Source organism: Bos javanicus, chromosome 23, assembly GCF_032452875.1.
Source record: "Bos javanicus breed banteng chromosome 23, ARS-OSU_banteng_1.0, whole genome shotgun sequence".
In the NCBI taxonomy this organism is placed as follows: Eukaryota; Metazoa; Chordata; class Mammalia; order Artiodactyla; family Bovidae; genus Bos; species Bos javanicus.
This window is the reverse complement of record NC_083890.1, coordinates 31649338-31663414: the sequence shown is the minus strand read 5'-3', so window position 1 is coordinate 31663414 and position 14077 is coordinate 31649338. Positions and strand designations below refer to the sequence as shown.

Genomic DNA, 14077 nt, shown 5'->3' with positions numbered 1-14077 from the left:
GTCTATGGATAAAAAGGAGGTGGGGAAAAAGGAACTCCTACAGTGGCCCGTACGGGGATCGAACCCGCGACCTTGGCGTTATTAGCACCACGCTCTAACCAACTGAGCTAACCGGCCACCGTTACGCACAGGCTTTACTTACCTCCTTTAAAGTCTGATCTAATTAAAGCAGGCCGTCTTAACGAAAGGTTTAAAAATGCTCTTTTTTTCTACCATAAAAGGAAAAGATAAATCCCAGCTACCGGCACAGATAAACCTTACTTCTCTCCAGGAAAACATTATTTCTCAAATCGACCAAGGAAGACGCAGATCGATGTCCGGAAACAACTACTTCCTTACAACTATTCCCAGAAGGCCTAGGGTAAACGCAAAGCTCCTGCACGCCTGAGACGGCGGCGGGCGGATCACAGAACTCATCACAGAACCCCAGCAGTGCAGGGCTCAGAGGATCCGGCTTCCGCCCGCGGGGTACGGATTCTCTGCTCCAGGAGACCATTACGGGCGGGTCACCTCTTCCCAGAGGCCTCTAGCCGCTTGGCCTCAGGGTGGGTTGCCTGGTTGTTCTAAAGCTAAGTCTGTAGCTAGCTGTTCGTCCCGCGCGGATTAAGACCGTGACCTGACGCTGCAGTACCGACCATCGGACACTTGGTGACGACAGAGGACGGGGTTGAGGTCTCTGGAGGCAAAAGGACTGACTTCTCCATCCTAAAACCTCCATCCTAAAACTTGTCTCCTTTGACGAGACAAGTCGAGACCAGGGTGAGTCCGGGTCAGGACCCGTGATCCGGACCAGGGAGAAACAACGGAATCTGAAAGCTTGAACTAAAGCCAAGATCAGGCAACAAACAGTAAGGAGTTAGGAAATCTTTGCCCTTTTGAGCCTGGCATGATCCACCTGCAAGCCGTGTCAACTCTGGCAGGGACCGGCGGTGCAGCACATTTCTACTTGCTTTCTTTTCTCTGTTGGACCCTACAACTCTCTCTCTTTTTTCCCCCTACTTTTTTGCATCTGAAGTTAATTGACTCATTTTATATGTATATAGTATATCGAGTAAGATCTGAAAGACTATTCTAAAAAGAGTTATTTCTTTTAATGAGACAAGTTAACTACTCATTTACTTATTTTATATTATGCAATTTATAAATTTTCTTTTTAATTGTTTAAAAAGCTGTAAGATGGTAGTTCTTATCTTTAGTGTTGAAAAGGTGCCAGGAGCCGAGCAGGCGTGAGGAGCTCCGCCCGTGGCAAAGGTCATGAGGAAGGAGGCTCGGCATACGCAAAGGCGGGATGAGCCTCAGGAGTCCCCCTAGAAATTCTCGAGCATCTACCCCCAAAACCAGAGTCTGCCTACTTTCTGCTTTGTACTCTCACCTACACCTCTGACTTTACGGGGGGCTGCCCCCCACTACCTCTCTCTGAAAAAAAGAGTTAACTTAGAGCTCCAGTTAATAATTCCTGGGTGTGATAGTGTTTCAACCTACAAACTCCTTTGGAAGTCCTCTAGCCTGCCTGAATAGGTTTTTCCGGCCACATGTGATTGCTCAGAGCCTCCCAGCTGTGAGAGGCATGAGATGTTCTAAACTGTCTAAATACAGATTCCTTTGAGCAGTTAAAAGATTGATTAGAAATTGTACTGGTGAAGGGTTTTTCACTTGTTGGGCTAATGTTTGCTGCTAAGTCTCCATATCCCTTACCTGCTGTGTCCCTGGCAGTGTATTGATGAATATAATTGGTGTAAGTAGTAGCTTTAATGTTTGTAACCTGGGACCCTTGAGTTAATTCTTTTTCTTGTTATAGCTCACCACACCTTTGCCCTGTAGGAATGCAACTTTATCTAATGCTTTTGGAGGGTGGCGCCTGACTAATCACCTTTAGAGAAAAAGAAGTTTTCTGAAGAAAGGGTCTTAAAATGTTAACAGGCCTCTGGGCCAGAAGATGATGCAAATCACCTAAACTTTTGCATATGATAAGTTTGCAGGAAGAAAGCCTGGCTTACTGCATGACTCTACCCCTTCCCGCATTATCGTCTATGCATAACTTAAGGTATAAAAACTACTTTGGAAAATAAAGTGCGGGCCTTGTTCACCGAAACTTGGTCTCCCCATGTCGTTCTTTCTCTCACCTTCTGGCTGAATTATTTCAGCCTCTTTTCTCCACTGAATTTCCTCACTGAACTATCCTTATTTAACCACTCTTTATATCTTTAATTAACATTTAAATAAGCTGTTGTATCTACTCTCAGCGACCCCGTGGACTGCAGCCTACCAGGCTCCTCGGTCCATGGGATTTTCCAGGCAAGAGTACTGGAGTGGGGTGCCATTGCCTTCTCCGTTAAAATAGCTAGCTCTGTTCTTTTACTCTCACTTCTAATTTAGTAAAAGAACAGAGTTAAAATAGCTAGCTCTGTTCTTTTACTAAATTAGGAGTGAAATATAATATCTACATGACACCATGAAAACTTCAAGAAGGAAAATGGCTGACACGTGAAGGTGTGTTGCCAGATTTCACTTAGACCTCCAAGTGAGACTGCTGGGTATTTGCATGGCCAAAGAATGTCGCATGAAATTTGGATACATTTCAGAAAGTTACCTCTAATATTGTCCCCTGATCTGACAAATGTTTATTGAGAATCTACCATGATCAAGTCTAGTTTTCATTACTAACATGATGGTCCCAAAGTCACACATGGTCCTTCCCACACTCTTCTAGAGCTTAAAATCCAATACCACCATGACTTCTAACTAACTGTCAAACAGTGGAGATGGTTTTCTCCACATAGCCATTATTTTCATTTTACCTTTAAAAAGATCTTTTCTTCAGTCTTTTGTGTCTGATACTGGTGTATTTTCTGCACAAATGATCAAGACAGATGAGCAATAATATCCAATGAAAGTACTTATACTATGTGCCATGGAAAACTTCTGTATATGGATACATAGCTTCCATTATCTTGGCATATCTACTTAAACATAATATCCATTTGGAATCCTTATCTCTTGCTTTTTGCAATTTTGGGGAATAATATCACCAAAAATTTTTAGAAGTAAATAGTGAAGGGAATTGTGAATCTTGCTGTCACCTAGGAGATGAGAATTTTGAGGTCAGGAGATGACAGTGTGCTATTTTGTATAGAAATGCTGAGGTGGAAGACTTCATTTATACAAAAGACTGTGAAAAATCACTCCCAATGGGGCCTCGAAAGAATAACTTAAATTCTGTCTTGGAAACTGTAGCATGCAGAATTCTCATTCCATAACACCAGTAAATTATGGAGAGCAGTGGAGTCTGAATCCAAGCACCAGAGCTTTAAAAAACAAACAACAACAACAAAACTAGTATCCTTCAGTTCAGTTCAGTCGCTCAGTCGTGTCTGGCTCTTTGCAATCCCATGGACTGCAGCATACCAGGCTTCCCTGTCCATCACCAAACTCCTGGAGCTTACTCAAACTCATGTCCATTGAGTCAGGGATGCCATCCAACCATCTCATCCTCTGCCATCCCCTTCTCCTCCTGCCCCCAATCCCTCCCAGCATCAGGGTCTTTTCCAATGAGTCAATTCTTCACATGAGGTGACCAAAGTATTGGAGTTTCAGCTTCAGCATCAGCCCTTCCAAGGAATATTTAGGAGTGATTTCCTTTAGGAATGACTGGTTGGATCTCCTTGCAGTCCAAGGGACTCTCAAGAGTCTTCTCCAACACCACAGTTCAAAAGCATCAATTCTTCCACGCCCAGCTTTCTTTATAGTCCAACTCTCACATCTATACATGACTACTGGAAAAACCATAGCTTTGACTAGATGGACCTTTGTTGGCAAAGTAATGTCTCTGCTTTTTTATATGCTGTCTTGGTTGGTCATAGCTTTTCTTCCAAGGAGCAAGCATCTTGTAATTTCATGGCTGCAGTCACCAACCCATCTGCAGTGATTTTATAAAAAATAAAGTCTGTCACTGTTTCCACTGTTTCCCCATCTATTTGCCATGAAGTGATTGGACCAGATGCCATGATCTTCATTTTTTGAATGTGGAGTTTTAAACCAACTTTTTCACTCTCTCTTTCACTTTTATCAAGAGTCTTTTTAGTTCGTCTTCACTTTCTGCCATAAAGGTGGTGTCATTTGCATGTCTGAGGTTATTGATATTTCTCCTGGCAATCTTGATTTCAGCTTGTGTTTCATCCAGCCCAGCATTTCGAATGATGTACTCTGCATATAAATAAGCAGGGTGACAATATGCAGCCTTGACTACTCTTTTCCCAATTTGGAACCAGTCTGTAGTTCCATGTCCAGTTCTAACTGTTGCCTCTTGACCTGCATACAGATTTCTCAAAAGGCACGTCAGCCTTTTGGTCTGGTATTTTGGTATTTTGGACTGGTATTCCCATCTCTTGAAGAATTTTCCACAATTTGTTGTGATCCACACAGTCAAAGGCTTTGGCGAAGTCTATAAAGCAGAAGTATATGTTTTTCTGAAACTCTCTTGCTTTCTCAATGATCCAGCGGATGTTGGTAATTTGATCTCTGGTTCCTCTGCCTTTTCTAAATCGAGCTTGAACATCTGGAAGTTCTCAGTTCACGTACTGTGAAGCCTGGCTTGGAGAATTTTGAGCATTACTTTGCTAGAGTGTTAAGTGAAGAAGTGAACTGAAGTTGTTCAGTCGTTTCCGATTCTTTGTGACCCCATGGACTGTAGCTACCAGGCTCCTTCATCCATGGAGTTTTCCAGGCAAGAGTACTGGAGTGAGTTGCCATTTCCTTCTCCAGGGGATCTTCCTGACCCAGGGATAGAACCTGGGTATCCCGCATTGCAGGCAGAAACTTACCATCTGTGCCACCAGGAAAGACCAATGAGTGCAATTTTGCGGTAGTTTCAACGGATATCCTTAATACACGAAAAAAGAAAAAAAAAAAATCTCCAGGATGTTGCCTTAGCTTTCCACTCCTGGAATTTATTTAAGAATTGGGGTTAATTTAAGAAAGGAGTTGGGTTTTGTTTGTTTGTTTGTTTTCATAAACAGAAAAAAATAGGGAAATGCCCTGCAACCGTAAACATTACTTCACAGGCACGAACAAACCTGGGCCCTACAGGCAGCCTACTCAGTTATGTAACGGCTGGAGAGGAAGCCGTCAGTCGTTTCCGTAGTGTAGTGGTTATCACGTTCGCCTCACACGCGAAAGGTCCCCGGTTCGAAACCGGGCGGAAACATTTTCCTAACCTGTTAGACACCACTACTTGATTTAAGAGATTTCAACTTTCTTATATGTAAAAAATAACACAGCCCACAAGTCTTTGCACTTGCTGTTTGTTTGAAAGAAATTATCCCGAGTCCCGTGGTGATACCTGGTTTCGCTGTGCACACGCCGTAGAGTTCCCCCTTATCTCTTTGGCTGGGTTCCCACCCGGCCTGCGAGCTCGCGTCCCTCAGACAAAATCAGAGGACGGAGATGAGCCCGCTCCACGGAAACAGTTGCTCTCTTTGGAATTGGGATTTCTACGAAAAGAGGCTTCACCAGGAACTGACTCTGAAGGCACCTTGATCTTGGACCTGATCTGTAGCAGGGAAGTCCCCCAACTTAAACCAGTTCTAATTGAAGAGAAATCCAGTTTCCCCTGACAAAGACCATTGGCACACTGCCAAATGTTTATATTGTTATTCTTCCTCCCAGCTTTTCCTAAAGGGATCTGTGCTCGTGTACGAAAGCGATTGTGCATTAGGGAAAGGGAAATAGACTTTTCAGAGGTTACTAGACAATGGCTCTGAACTGGCATCAACTGCTAGAGATACAAGATATCACTGCTGTCCATCGGGCAAAGTACGTATTCATGATCAGACAACCTACGAAGGTTTTTTTTGTTTGTTTGTTTTTTTGCCTCTGATCCGTTTCACTGTGGGCATAGTGGGTCTCTGAGTCCACCCTGTGATTACTTTCCCAATTCCAGACAGAATCTCTATGTCATTTCCATGACTGATGGAGTGACGGCTATTATGGAATAAAAGGCCAATTAGACGCCACCAGAATTTTCTCTATGAAAATAATTAAACCAAACACAAAACTGATATTCCTGGAGGGATAACTGAGATTAGTGCCAACATCAAGAGCTTGAAAGGTACAGGGTCACAGATTCACCAAATTTCTATTCAATTCATTTACTCGAGTATAGAAGATAAATCTGTTACAGAGAATGAGAGTTAGTTATTGTAAATCTGGTTAAGTGATTATGTCAGTTGCATCTGTTAGCACAGATGTCCTTTCACTAGTGGAGAAAACGTACACATTTCCTGCCACCTGGTATGCAGCTACTGATACATTTTGTGCCATTTTCTCTATATTCAGTCAGAAAGACCATCAGAAGCAACTGAGCTTTCAGCTGGCTGAATTAACTGTACAGCTTACCTACCTTACCTCAGGGGTATATCAACTCTTCAATCATATGTTATAAATTAGTCTACAGAGACCGTCACCACCTTACCATGTGTTCTAAAGTTGAAAGCTGATTATTGTTGTTTTACATGAATATTTTAGGCAAATTTATATTGTGCAAACTGATCACAAATGAATGGGTTTACGTTTCCAGTACTGGCTCAGTCTTGTGAGCCTCACTTGTGTCTTTATCCCAGTTTTAGTCCATATGGATTAAGTAACAAAAATACAATAGACCAAGTGGCTTAAAAGACAAGCATTTATTTCTCACATTTATGGAGGCCAGTGTTGATTCTCACTCTGGTGACACTTTGCTTCCTGGCTGCCTGTCCCACAGACAGCTGTCTTCTCACTATATCCTCAGATGCAGAAAAGGGTGAAGAAGTTCTCTACCATCTCTTTTAGAAGGACCTAATTCTACTCATGAATGACTTAATGACCTAAAGCACCTGCCTCCCAAAACCATCACATTGGGGATTAGGTTTCAACATATCGGGGGCAGTGGGGGTAAGCACATTCAGTCTATAGCAATCCCCAAAACATCCATTTCCTTTTCTACCCTCAACTATGTTTATTCACGGAAAATATTGACCATCTGTGCAAGGAGGCCAGTGGTCAATAGGTGATGCTGAAACCAGTTGTTAAGACATTTGAATGAAAATTATCCTGAACTGATTTTTCACATCTGGAACTGCTGCCCCATCATACAGTCCTGTCAGTTGAGTTTGAGTCTTCAGAGACATCAGAGGAGTTATTTTCTAAGATTTTTTTGTCGGGAGCCACGTTAGGCATTACTGACAAAATGGAGGCACGGCCCTCAGCCCCCTCTCCTCATTCCGCAGGCACGGACCTGGGATTAAGGAGTTAGGCCTTGTAATTCTGACTTGTCTTTTCCTCTCCTTGGCTGAGTTGACTGAAAAGGAATATTAAGGTGCTTATTGTTCTTGAGAGGAGCATGAGAAGGCACAAAGCCTTCTGCAGCTGTGCTCAGAGAATAAGTCATAAAGTTAATCATTGACATTTGTTCAAGGACTTTTACAAAAGAGTGTTCCAGGATGAGCACATAGGCCGTAGCTTGAGGCCATGGGAGGGATTGCTATTTGAAGCCTATTTGTGAGGAGAATGTTTCTGGCAAAGGAGTTTACTGAATTTAGGGCTTAGAAATAATTAAAACAGTTAGAAGTTAAAGATTTAAGGAATGTTGTAAAGTTAGCATATTTTACTATAGCTTATAGAAGTTAGGAATTTTAGAGACACTATAGCTAGAAGCCTTTTTAAGGGATAGTGAGCTCAGGATGTTAAGGGCAAACAGGATTTAGGAAGATAAGTAGTAAACTGAAGAATGTAGCACGGGTTACTGTGTAATCACAAGTTAACTATAGGACACTTTACAGGAAGTAGATAATAGATGATAAGGCTGATTCTGAGAGAATCACTGAAGCAGGAACTCTGTTTGAAGAGCAACAATGATTTATGGAGATAATAAATCTGGGAGAGGGGGAACTGAAAATGTCAAACCTCTGGCCTAATGTTTTTGTAAATGTATAAAAGAGAATCTTAAACTTGAAATAAACAGGCAGTCCAAAAAAACTGAGAGGCTGCCTCATTTCTCTCACCGACACCGTTCACCTCTTCAGGTTGAATCCCTGGTTGCTGGAGTTGGACTCCAGCATTTTTTTACCTCCCACTTCTTCCTAAAATTGAGAAAGTTGACTGAGAAAGAAGGTTGGACATATTTTAAAATCAAAGAAGCTTTAAAACATGATAATAAGTTACCAGCATTTTCTCCACCAACTTTTTTTCCACAATGGATAGTATCCATACACACTCATTTGGCCTTTTACAGCTCCAAACCCACAGGTGTACATCCAGGAGGAAAAAAAAAGAACATCTCCTGGGGGAATGTTGATGTATAGAAGAGTATGGAAGCCTTACAGTGGCACAGAGAGTCTGAGAAACCATTCAGAACTCTGATGAAAGTTAAACTCCCAAGGAGGAGACAGGGAGGAAGGGATGAACAGTGACTGCTTTTGTTGTTGTTCAGTCGTTCAGTTGTGTCCAATTCTTTGTGACCTCATGGACTGCAGCATGCCAGGCTTCCCTGTCCTTCCCTATCTCCCAGAGTTTGCTCAAACTCATGTCCATTGAATCGGTGATTCCATGCAACCATCTCATCCTCTGAATGTTGGAACCCACCAAAAAAAGTTACTCCATATCCAAGGGCAAAGGAGAAGCCACAGCAAGATGGTAGGAGGGGGTGCAGTCATGTTTAAAATCAAATCCCATACCCGCCAGAGACACACAAGCAAAACCTTGTGTGCACCAGGACCCAGGGAAAGGAGCAGTGACCACCCTTCCCGTCCCCGCCCCCCCCCCCCCCCCACACACACGTACACACAAGAAACTGAGCCAGACCTGCCTGTGGGACTGCTTTGGGATGGGGTTATTTTAAACAGCTTCCTTTTCCTGTTCTCCCTCCCTCTTTGGTTCTCCCAAATTTGTTAGTAGAGTAGAAGTACTAGGAAGACGATCAAAATCTAGGTGAGGAAAAAAAAAAAAAAAAACACATTTCAAAAGAACTTTTAACTTGTGAGTGGATTTTACATCTTTATCCCAAGGTTATTGAATTCTCCAACGCGCTTTGTTGGAAGTTCTATGAAACCACCAGAACTGTGAACTGGCTAAGTGGCAAAACTGGGGACAGGAAACTGGAAAGAATTTCTCATGAAAACAACTCCTGGGAAACTGTCCACTGTAAACAGAACTACACTCTGGCCAAGACAGATAATAAAAAGAAAGACATGCTACTTTCTCTGCAAAAACAAAGCAACAAAACACATACAAAGACAACTGTTAAAAATTGTATTCCTAGACCCAAAGGAGGAAGTTTTAGCTATTTAAATTCTGCAATTTTGGACAAAATAGGCCACTGAGATTACACTGTGGAGAGAACATCCTAGAATAAATCAAGGACCTTAAAGTCAGGGTGAGTCTGACCTACTGAGCTGGTCCTGGTTGCTCACAAACAGAAGATTCAATTCAGTGTCTGAAGAACATTCCAGAAACCATCTGATCTTGAATCACGTGATTCTCCCAGAGACCCCCATGTCTCCCGTGGCCTGTGTGTCCAGGTCTAAGCTTGGACAGCATTCCAAAACCCTTTTGCCTTTCTGCCTCAGGCTTCCTGAGTGACTTCAAATCTCATCTGTGTGATTTGCTTCTTCTGAGGCTCTAAGTGAGGCCTCCTTCAGAATGCTGACTATTGCTGAGTTCCAGAAAGGAAGCTCTATTCCAGAGGAGAATTCTGGTTAGAAAAATTTTTCTCCCTTACTTCCTCATTTATAATGTTTTCTTGAGCTTTTATTTGATTTTTTAATAGATAACATCTAAAGTCTAAAGGGATATGCAGTAAATTTCTCCCTCCTGCTTTCAAAGAGTGCCACCTCCTTAGTCTCCAGCCCCTCAACTGGGAACTTTTGCCATGAGTTTACTGATTATCCTTGAGAGTTTTTTGTTTTTTTTGTAAAATGTGTATTCAATCTAACATGAATATACCACCAAAAGTAGAATTCTACAGAGATTGCTCTGAACCTTTCATTTTATATGTATGTATATAGTAGTCTTTATCATTCTGTCTTAAATATGCATTGCATTCTACTGTGTAGTTGTGCCATTATTTATCTAATTAAGTAATTCTGACTAATTAAGTTTTTTCAATCCTACTATTTCAATGAATGCTTCAGAGAGTGAGTTTGAACACAATATAACTCTCATGTGTTCAAGTCTATCTCTTACATTTGTGGAAATGCTGTAGCAAAGAGTATATGCATTTGAAATATTGGTAGATCCTGCCTAGTTGTCCTTGTAGCCTCAAAGCATAGTGTATTTGTCTGTGGAAAACAGAAATGAATAGGATCGTAGGCACCCTTAATACGACTTCATTTCGTGCCAAGTATGAAGCAAAACCAGGCAATCCATGAAAACCGTAGAAACTTTTAGAAAATCAAGGATTCTTGTGATGCTGGAATATTGACCTCTCTCAGAGGTGAGACTTCGCAGCATGGAGCCTGGCAGGATGGGGACAAGTTGGATGACGCTGAGCAGACAGATCTGATGAATACTTAAAGTAAACATACCAAATAAGCAAGAGCAGACAAAATTGGTAGGCAGGATTGTAAATCAGGGCCCTATAACGATGTGTATTTTAATGTCCAAATAAACAAAGGAAGCAGAGCTGTGATGGCCGAGTGGTTAAGGCGTTGGACTCGAAATCCAATGGGGTCTCCCCGCGCAGGTTCAAATCCTGCTCACAGCGCTATTCAGTAGCTTTCTGTTCTAATCGCGAGGCGATTTGTTTTTCGCTGTGAATCTCTGCTTCAAATTTTGTTTTTAAAAACCTGTAATAAAATTCCACGCTCTGATAACAGAAATGCAGGTAGCTTCCTTAAAGCGTTCTCTGGTATTTATAAGAAACCAGCCAACCATGGAACGGGCTGGCAGGAACTATAAAGATCTAGGGTCATAAATATCCTTGTGGGGTGTGTGTGTGTGTGTGTGTGTGTGTGTGTGTGCGCGCGCGCGCGCGCTCTTTAAAACTGTAGAAATGAGGAAGCTGAGGCAAAGAAGATACACAGCCTGGGCCAAGGCAATAAATCTAACCAAGGAAGAGTACGGATAAAAGTTGTGGGCACCGTGGCTGCACTCAGACCCAAACCATTGCACTTCTCGCTCAAAGGACTACCCTCGCTTATAAACACTTATTTCCATATGCCTGTTTCGCCTACTTTGAGCCCTTAAACATTGCTAGCCAATTTGTGTAATGATGACTGATAGTTTTAAATTTTATAACTATATTAACTTTGAACGTCTAAGTTCCTATGTGAACTTAGTTCTTAAAGAGTTTACCTTTATTGAATTATTACCTTCATTTCGCCTAATTTGAGAAGGTAGGTATTTCAGAATGTCTTCTCTGATGCAGTGTCTGAAATTATTTCCTCTGGAAAGAGTTTTGGCTATTTGGAGAGTGAGATTGAAAACATATGATTAATACCTCAAGGATGAGTTTTATTCCACTTTCAGTGTATCAAAATTGAAAATTCAACGGGTCATTAATAATTGATCCATACACAGCATAAGTATCTAAGTCCTAAAGAAAAATGAAATGGTTTGAGGAATGAACAGATGAACGACTGCAGAAATTAATGAAGCGTTCACAAGTAGAAACAATAGAAACAAGCATGTACGTAAATGAGGTTGGAGTGCCGGCAGGCGCTAACCACTGTCATTCTGTCACATACATGATGCTCCAAAGCAGAAAGTTCTTTCATAATTATAAATATTTTAAGTGAATGTAGCATGCAAAATGACCCTGAATATAACCCATCAGCTTTACCAGAATACACACCTCCTTCCTGTCTAACTGATTTCCGTCTTCATTGTCAAACAACTATTTTCTCACCCATTCCAGTGAACAAAGACTAATAGAAAACATCGACACGAAAGGGGGCCAGTGGCGCAATGGATAACGCGTCTGACTACGGATCAGAAGATTCTAGGTTCGACTCCTGGCTGGCTCGGTACCCCTATATTTTTAGGAGGAAGGGAAAAAAATTCTTTGTACTCTTTACAAACAAAAAAATTATTTCTAAGTTCTTAAAATTCTTCGAAGTAAATCATCTGATCTGGTTTTTAACCATCCGTGGTACCTGCCACACAGAGCAATTTCGGCTTTTCTTTAAGTCTGAATGGATGCTTAAAGTCTGGGTGGATGCTTAAAGTATCTGTCTTCGAAAACGTCCCCTTTATCTCGTTCCTTTCAATGATACTGAGAAGGGGAGTTGACAGAAAGGTCTTTGGAAAGACAACTTCAAAAATTAAATATGGAATATTATTTGACCATAAAAAGAAATGAATTTCTGATACATGTTACACATGAAGGAACCTTGAAGATACATGCTAAGTGAAAGAAGTCAGACACAAAAAGCCATATGTTGTATGATTCCGTTTATATGAGATGTCCAGAATAGGCAAATCCAGAGACAGTAGTTGCCAAGAACTGGGGAAAGGGTACAGAGTTGATTTTTGTGTGATGGAAATGTGAAATATGATAATGATGAAGGTTGCATAACTCTGGGAATATACTCAAAAACACTGAATTGTGCACTTTTGTGTGAATCTTACAGTATATAAAGTATATCTTAATTTTTAAAAATCAAAGAAGCAAGAAAGAAAAGAAAAATATGACCAACATTTTCTTCATTAATTGTCCCCCATTGGGCAGGGTTCTCCCTCTTTAAGCTCTTCCCTGCACAATTTCTGTCTCCGAGCATGGGTCATAGAGGGAAAATAAAGGACATCGACTGGAGAAATTGAATCTGGAAATATGCTTCTGTGGACAGATGAAATCATAGCGTCCCCCTCAATTCAGCGATCTTGGCGAAGATACGCCCTGACACCTGAGAAAGCTATTCAGACTCGTATCTCTCCGCCCAGCCCCGGATCTCAAACAGAAGAGCGCTACAGCCTCACCATCAAACTAAGAGACTATTCAGAGTTGTAAGGAATCCGAGGCAGAAATTAAACCGACAGGAAGAGGGCAAGGATGTCGAACGAGTCAAGGAAAGTAGCAGTTTGGGGGTGGTGTCTCTTTCAACAGCTTGATCTCCTTTCCAGGTGTTCCTGGGCGTGACTTTAGACTCTTGGAGCAAAGTGGAGGCGTCTGGGAAGGAAATCAAGGTGAAGATAGAAAGGAACAAAAACATGCAAAATTTCATTTGGTAGTACCTATGTACTGTAGCTCAGACGGTAAGGAATCTGCCTGCAATGTGATAGATCCACGTTCAATCCCTGGGTCAAGAAGATTCCCTGGATGAAGGGAAAGGCTGCCCACTCCAGTATTCGTGCCTGGGAAATCCCATGGACAGAGGAGCCTGGCTGGATACAGCCCATGGGGTCGCAAAGGATCGGATACAACTGAGCGACTAACACTTTTCTTCACATTTTACGGAAGTTGATTGGCTCCGTACATTGTGCGTTCTAAGCGGTGCTGGCAATTAAAAGAATGAACCTGCCACGCGTCTACTCCTCGTTTGATATATGATCTGTTGGGCTGTTACCCAGTTAAAAGGCTGGAGTGGGGGCAGAATGGGGAGGATCAGTCAGTCAGTTCAGTCGCTCAGTCGTGTCCGACTCTTTGCGACTCCATGAATCGCAGCACGCCAGGCCTCCCTGTCCATCACCAACTCCCGGAGTTCACTCAGACTCAGGTCCATCGAGTCAGTGATGCCATCCAGCCATCTCATCCTCTGTCGTCCCCTACTCCTCCTGCCCTCAATCCCTCCCAGCATCTGAGTCTTTTCCAATGAGTCAACTCTTATACAATGGCCCAAAGAATCTGGAACTTCCTGATGTAAACGCTTCTCAAAACTTGGCGGAGGAGAATCGCTAGGAGGGAGTATTATGCCCAGTTTTCTAGATTTCAACCCTCGGAGATTCTATAGTGATTCTAGGATGCAGCTCATGAATTTTTAGCAAACTAATGTTGTATTTTATTATCCTCTTTTTCCAACTAGTAACGACAGGGAACTTCCACGGTAGAAGGGGAAAATAGAGCGTCTATATTAAAATAGAGCGTTTCATATTATTCCACGAGGCTTTA

The 14077-nt window shown here is 42.0% G+C and overlaps 4 non-coding genes across 4 annotated transcripts; 3 read left to right on the top strand and 1 right to left on the bottom strand.

Annotated features, from left to right (window-relative positions):
• Window positions 1–43: 43 nt before the first annotated feature.
• Window positions 44–117, bottom strand: TRNAI-AAU (transfer RNA isoleucine (anticodon AAU)). The gene has a single exon. It is a non-coding gene; the product is annotated as a tRNA-Ile (tRNA).
• Window positions 118–5130: 5013 nt separating this feature from the next.
• Window positions 5131–5203, top strand: TRNAV-CAC (transfer RNA valine (anticodon CAC)). Its single transcript has one exon. It is a non-coding gene; the product is annotated as a tRNA-Val (tRNA).
• A 5450-nt stretch (window positions 5204–10653) lies between these two features.
• On the top strand, window positions 10654–10735 carry TRNAS-CGA (transfer RNA serine (anticodon CGA)). Its single transcript has one exon. It is a non-coding gene; the product is annotated as a tRNA-Ser (tRNA).
• A 1188-nt stretch (window positions 10736–11923) lies between these two features.
• TRNAR-ACG (transfer RNA arginine (anticodon ACG)) lies at window positions 11924–11996 on the top strand. The gene has a single exon. It is a non-coding gene; the product is annotated as a tRNA-Arg (tRNA).
• Window positions 11997–14077: the final 2081 nt, after the last annotated feature.